Source organism: Merops nubicus, unplaced genomic scaffold, assembly GCF_000691845.1.
Source record: "Merops nubicus isolate BGI_N331 unplaced genomic scaffold, ASM69184v1 scaffold12923, whole genome shotgun sequence".
Taxonomy (NCBI): domain Eukaryota; kingdom Metazoa; phylum Chordata; class Aves; order Coraciiformes; family Meropidae; genus Merops; species Merops nubicus.
In genome coordinates this window covers 1,527-5,773 of record NW_008598305.1, presented here as the reverse complement: position 1 = coordinate 5,773, position 4,247 = coordinate 1,527, and the positions used below count along the sequence as shown (strand labels likewise).

Here is a 4,247-nt window from a genome sequence, read left to right as displayed (position 1 = left end):
CAGGACAAAATAAAACTGAAGAGAAGAGAATAAGGCAGAATAAAAGACTAAAACAACGCAAAAAAGACTCAAATCAAATAGACTCAAATTGACAGAAACAGACCGAAATAAAATAGATCTAAATAAAGAAAATAGACAAAATTAAGTGAAGAAAATAGAGCTGTTTCTGCCCGGTTTCGAACCGGGGACCTTTCGCGTGTGAGGCGAACGTGATAACCACTACACTACAGAAACGCCGCTGGAGCTGCCTTCGGCCGGACCTCCCCCAGAGCTGCGTCCGGCAGCAACTGCCCCAAAAGTCACTTTTTTTGGGGCTTTTTTCGAGAAAATCGACTGTTTACACCATGGGGCAGCGCCCCTGAAAGAAAAACCTTAATTTGGCAAAAAAAATATAAGCGAAATGAACTTTTCTGCCCCTTTCCCGCTCTGCGGGGGGAGAAAAAACCCATTTAACTCATTTTCACCTGTGCCGGGGCGGCCAAAAAAGCGGAAATTGAAGGATTGGAAAGGAAAATAAGCGAATTAAAATAAAAAGCACCTGTCAGGAGTGGGATTTGAACCCACGCCTCCAACACGGAGACCAGAATTCCCAGCGGCAGGAAGAGCTCAGCTCTTGAGTCTGGCGCCTTAGACCACTCGGCCATCCTGACGGTGAGAAAACGACCGGAAAAAGATCATTTCACAATTCCAAATGTTAAATTTTTTTGTTTTCGGAGGAAAGGGATTTTTTTGGGGGGAGGGGTGGATTTTTTTGGTGTGGTTCTTGCGGTTCTTCCGAATGTTTTTTTTTTCTTCTTGGGTTGAATTTTTTTTCTCTGGGTTTTCTCGTAGTTAGAAGCAATTTAAGAAAAAAAAAAATAAGAATTATTTTGAGCTGAATTTTGGTAGATTGAGTTGAAAAATAAAATCACTCCTCGCCCAGCGTGGGGCTCGAACCCACGACCCTGAGATTAAGAGTCTCATGCTCTACCGACTGAGCCTAGCCGGGCGCTAAAATTTTCGGTGTTTTAGATCTATTTTATTGCTGATTTCGGTTGGTTTCCCTCCCCCACCCCTGCGCGTGAGACGAGGGATTTTTGGGGGAGAAAAAGGGAAAAATCCCCTCCCCACCCCCGGGGTGCGATTTTAATGCGAATTTCTGCGACCTTTTTGAGCCGTGAGATTCATTTCTTCCCATTGTTGTTATTTAGTATTAAAGCGACGGCAGCGGGGAGGTGGAATTTGGGAGAAGGGCAGAAAAAGGGGAAGTGGAGGTAGAGAGGATCAGTGGGGATTGAGAAAGTGGAATTTAAACATTTAGTTTGAATTATCTGAATTTGTGGAAATAGATCCCCCAAAAAACACCATCCCCAGGTTTCTGTAGTGTAGTGGTTATCACGTTCGCCTCACACGCGAAAGGTCCCCGGTTCGAAACCGGGCAGAAACACCCAAATTTTAAGCCTTTTGGGTTCTTTTCGGTTTTGGTTTAATCTTTTTTTAATTTGCCGAACTCGTGGTTGGTCATTCTTGAAAGAGGAAGGAGGAAAACGGCGTCAAAAGAAGGGCAAAAAAAGGGGAAATGGAGGTAGAGAGGATCAGTGAGGACTGAGAAAATGGAATTTAAACATTTTGTTTGAATTATCTGAATTTGTGGAAATAGATCCCCCAAAAAACACCATCCCCAGGTTTCTGTAGTGTAGTGGTTATCACGTTCGCCTCACACGCGAAAGGTCCCTGGTTCGAAACCAGGCAGAAACATCGATTTTGGGGTTTTTCCTTCCATATCTTACAGCTGTTGAAGGATTGGAGTTGTTCTGAGCGGGGCTGGTGACATTGGGGTGTCTTTTTTCTGGGGTTTGGCCAACTGCCCACGGTCAGCCTGGACCTGCCCCTTGAAAAGTGCGACCTGGAGACTCTTCCTGGGGTTTGGGGTCTGTCATGGTGCGTTTGGGGCATTAAAAATCCATTTTAAGGGTGGAATTCGCTCAGGTTGTTAAAAATAGGAGGCGTTGGGCTTGTCTTGGAGTGTCCATTGCTCTGAGGAACCTCAAGTGGTGATGAAGAGTGTTCCAGGTGTTGCCCAAGAGAGAGGGTTAATGTTTTGTGGTTGGTGTTCTTGGAAAATGAGGATAAAAAAAGAGTCAAAACAAGGAAAAAACAGGTAAATAGATATTGGTGGAAATGAAGAAAATAGGGTGAAATAATTACCCTGAATTCCTGGAAATATGGCTCCCAAAAGAGCCATTCTCAGGTTTCTGTAGTGTAGCGGTTATCACGTTTGCCTAACACCCAAAAGGTCCCTGGTTCGAAACCAGGCAGAAACAGAAATTTTTGGCTTTTTAAGGTATTTTTAAAGCATTTTGAGATGTTTGATCTCAAGGCGAATGAGCAACTGGTCTGCGAGAATTCTCAACTCCTTCGTTCTGATGAATTCTCAGCTCATTTGTTTCCCGTCTTGCTCCTTTTCATCAGCTTTTTAGGTCAATATTCCTGCAAAATTAATTGCAAAAAATATCTATTTCCAGGAAAAGTTGCAGGTAGGGATTTATTTCAGTCTCTGTGTCTGTTTTCTCCCTGGGGACATGGTGACAGTGGGCTGGGCACAGGCTCTGTCGTGGTGCCATCACTGACCCCATCCCATGGAAGGAAAAATTTGGGTGGGAATGGGCAAGAATTGGTTAAAAGCACCCAAAAGCTGCTGATAAAGGGGCAGGGAGTAGAATAAAAGCCTCAGAAATTGTCCCACCAGGTTATGGGTTTATCACCCTCCGAGAATGATTCATTTACCCTGGATTTAGAATTCCACGGAGATTTCTTTTTTAGAGATAGGCAGAAATTCTTCAGGAATTTATAAATTTAGGTTAATTTTAGAAAATCTTTTAGATTTTTTTCCCTGACCGGGAATCGAACCCGGGCCGCGGCGGTGAAAGCGCCGAATCCTGACCACTAGACCACCAGGGAGCTGAAATCTGCCCAAAATTCCCCAATCTCAGCGTTTATCTCTGTGCGTTTCCTCCCTACCCCCTAAGTTGTTGCCTCCAGCTGGGAATTACTGTGGGGTGGCCACAGAATGACTCAAAAGGAGCAGAAGTGATTCAAAATCATAAAATGAATCTTTAAAAAAATAGCTAAATCGATTAAAACCCTTTTTTTCCCCTCCAAATGATCTTTCCCTGGTGGTCTAGTGGCCAGGATCTGGTTCCTTCCCCACCATACTCGAGGTTTGTGTTCCAGGTTAGGGAAATTTTCTTTAGAATAACACAAATTCTAAAAAAAAAAAGGTCGTTTTCTAAAGCTGATGGGGAAATTTGGGGGAAATTTCTGTAAAAAAGGAGCTGGGAAGAGGTGGACACCTGGGTCTGTCCTGTCACCCCCATCATCTTCATCACGTTTCTGGAGCTTCTTCACAGCCACCTAACACAGGAAAGGTCCCTGGCTCTGAAACCAGGCAGAAAACCAAAGATTTTTAGGCTTTTTAGGCTTTTTTTTGTCATGCTTTTGAAGCATTTCTTTCATTTTTCACCCAACCACCCCCTCTGGCAAAATATCTCTTCCAAAGGTGCCAGAAATTAGAGGCAAGGACAGAAACCTTAATTTTCCACATCACGATGCTCTATTTGAGTTTCAAGATTTTAAATAGAATATTTGAACTAGATGGATAATATCTGTATAAATTATTTGATCTTGGGGGGGAAAAAATCGTTACCATTCAGCACCAGAAGAGAATTTTCTTTCTCTTTGGGTTTTTTTTCATGGAGGAACTCAACCCAAACCCACCTTAGATAAAAGACTTCATCAGGTTGGAAGGAAGTTGTTTAGCTTGGGTTTGGTCAACTGGAGGAGGAACTTTGGCAAACTGGTGCCTGGAGACTCCTCCTGGGTTTTTTGGGGTCTATCTTGGTGGCTTTTTGGCCATTAAAAATCCATTTTAAGGGTGGAATTCGCTCAGGTTGTTTAAAAGTAGGTGGTGTTGGGCTTGTCTTGGAGTGTCCGTTGCTTTGAGGGTCTTCAAGAGCTGCTGAAGAGTGTCCCAGGTGGGTGTTGGCCAAGGGGGAAGGTTAAATTCTTGTGATTGGTGGTTTTGGAAGAAAGGGTGGAAAAAAAAGAGAATAAGAGGAGGTGAAAAGAAGAGTTTGGCCCTATCCTCCTAAACCCCCCTCCAGATACTGGTCAGGATTGAGAAGTTCCCTTTTCAGCCTTCTCTTTTCCAGGCTCCACAGCCCCACCATGACCCAGAGAGATGCTCCAACCCCTTTGGCATCTTCGTA

General features: G+C 43.8%; 7 non-coding genes across 7 annotated transcripts; 3 read left to right on the top strand and 4 right to left on the bottom strand.

Annotated features, from left to right (window-relative positions):
* Positions 1–161: 161 nt before the first annotated feature.
* Positions 162–234, bottom strand: TRNAV-CAC. The gene has a single exon. It is a non-coding gene; the product is annotated as a tRNA-Val (tRNA).
* Positions 235–539: 305 nt separating this feature from the next.
* Positions 540–650, bottom strand: TRNAL-CAA. The gene is made up of 2 exons: positions 613–650; positions 540–586 (listed from the first exon to the last, which is right to left on the bottom strand). It is a non-coding gene; the product is annotated as a tRNA-Leu (tRNA).
* Positions 651–915: 265 nt separating this feature from the next.
* Positions 916–989, bottom strand: TRNAK-CUU. Its single transcript has one exon. It is a non-coding gene; the product is annotated as a tRNA-Lys (tRNA).
* A 364-nt stretch (positions 990–1,353) lies between these two features.
* TRNAV-CAC lies at positions 1,354–1,426 on the top strand. The gene has a single exon. It is a non-coding gene; the product is annotated as a tRNA-Val (tRNA).
* Positions 1,427–1,664: 238 nt separating this feature from the next.
* Positions 1,665–1,737, top strand: TRNAV-CAC. The gene has a single exon. It is a non-coding gene; the product is annotated as a tRNA-Val (tRNA).
* Positions 1,738–2,230: 493 nt separating this feature from the next.
* TRNAV-AAC lies at positions 2,231–2,303 on the top strand. Its single transcript has one exon. It is a non-coding gene; the product is annotated as a tRNA-Val (tRNA).
* A 565-nt stretch (positions 2,304–2,868) lies between these two features.
* Positions 2,869–2,940, bottom strand: TRNAE-UUC. Its single transcript has one exon. It is a non-coding gene; the product is annotated as a tRNA-Glu (tRNA).
* Positions 2,941–4,247: the final 1,307 nt, after the last annotated feature.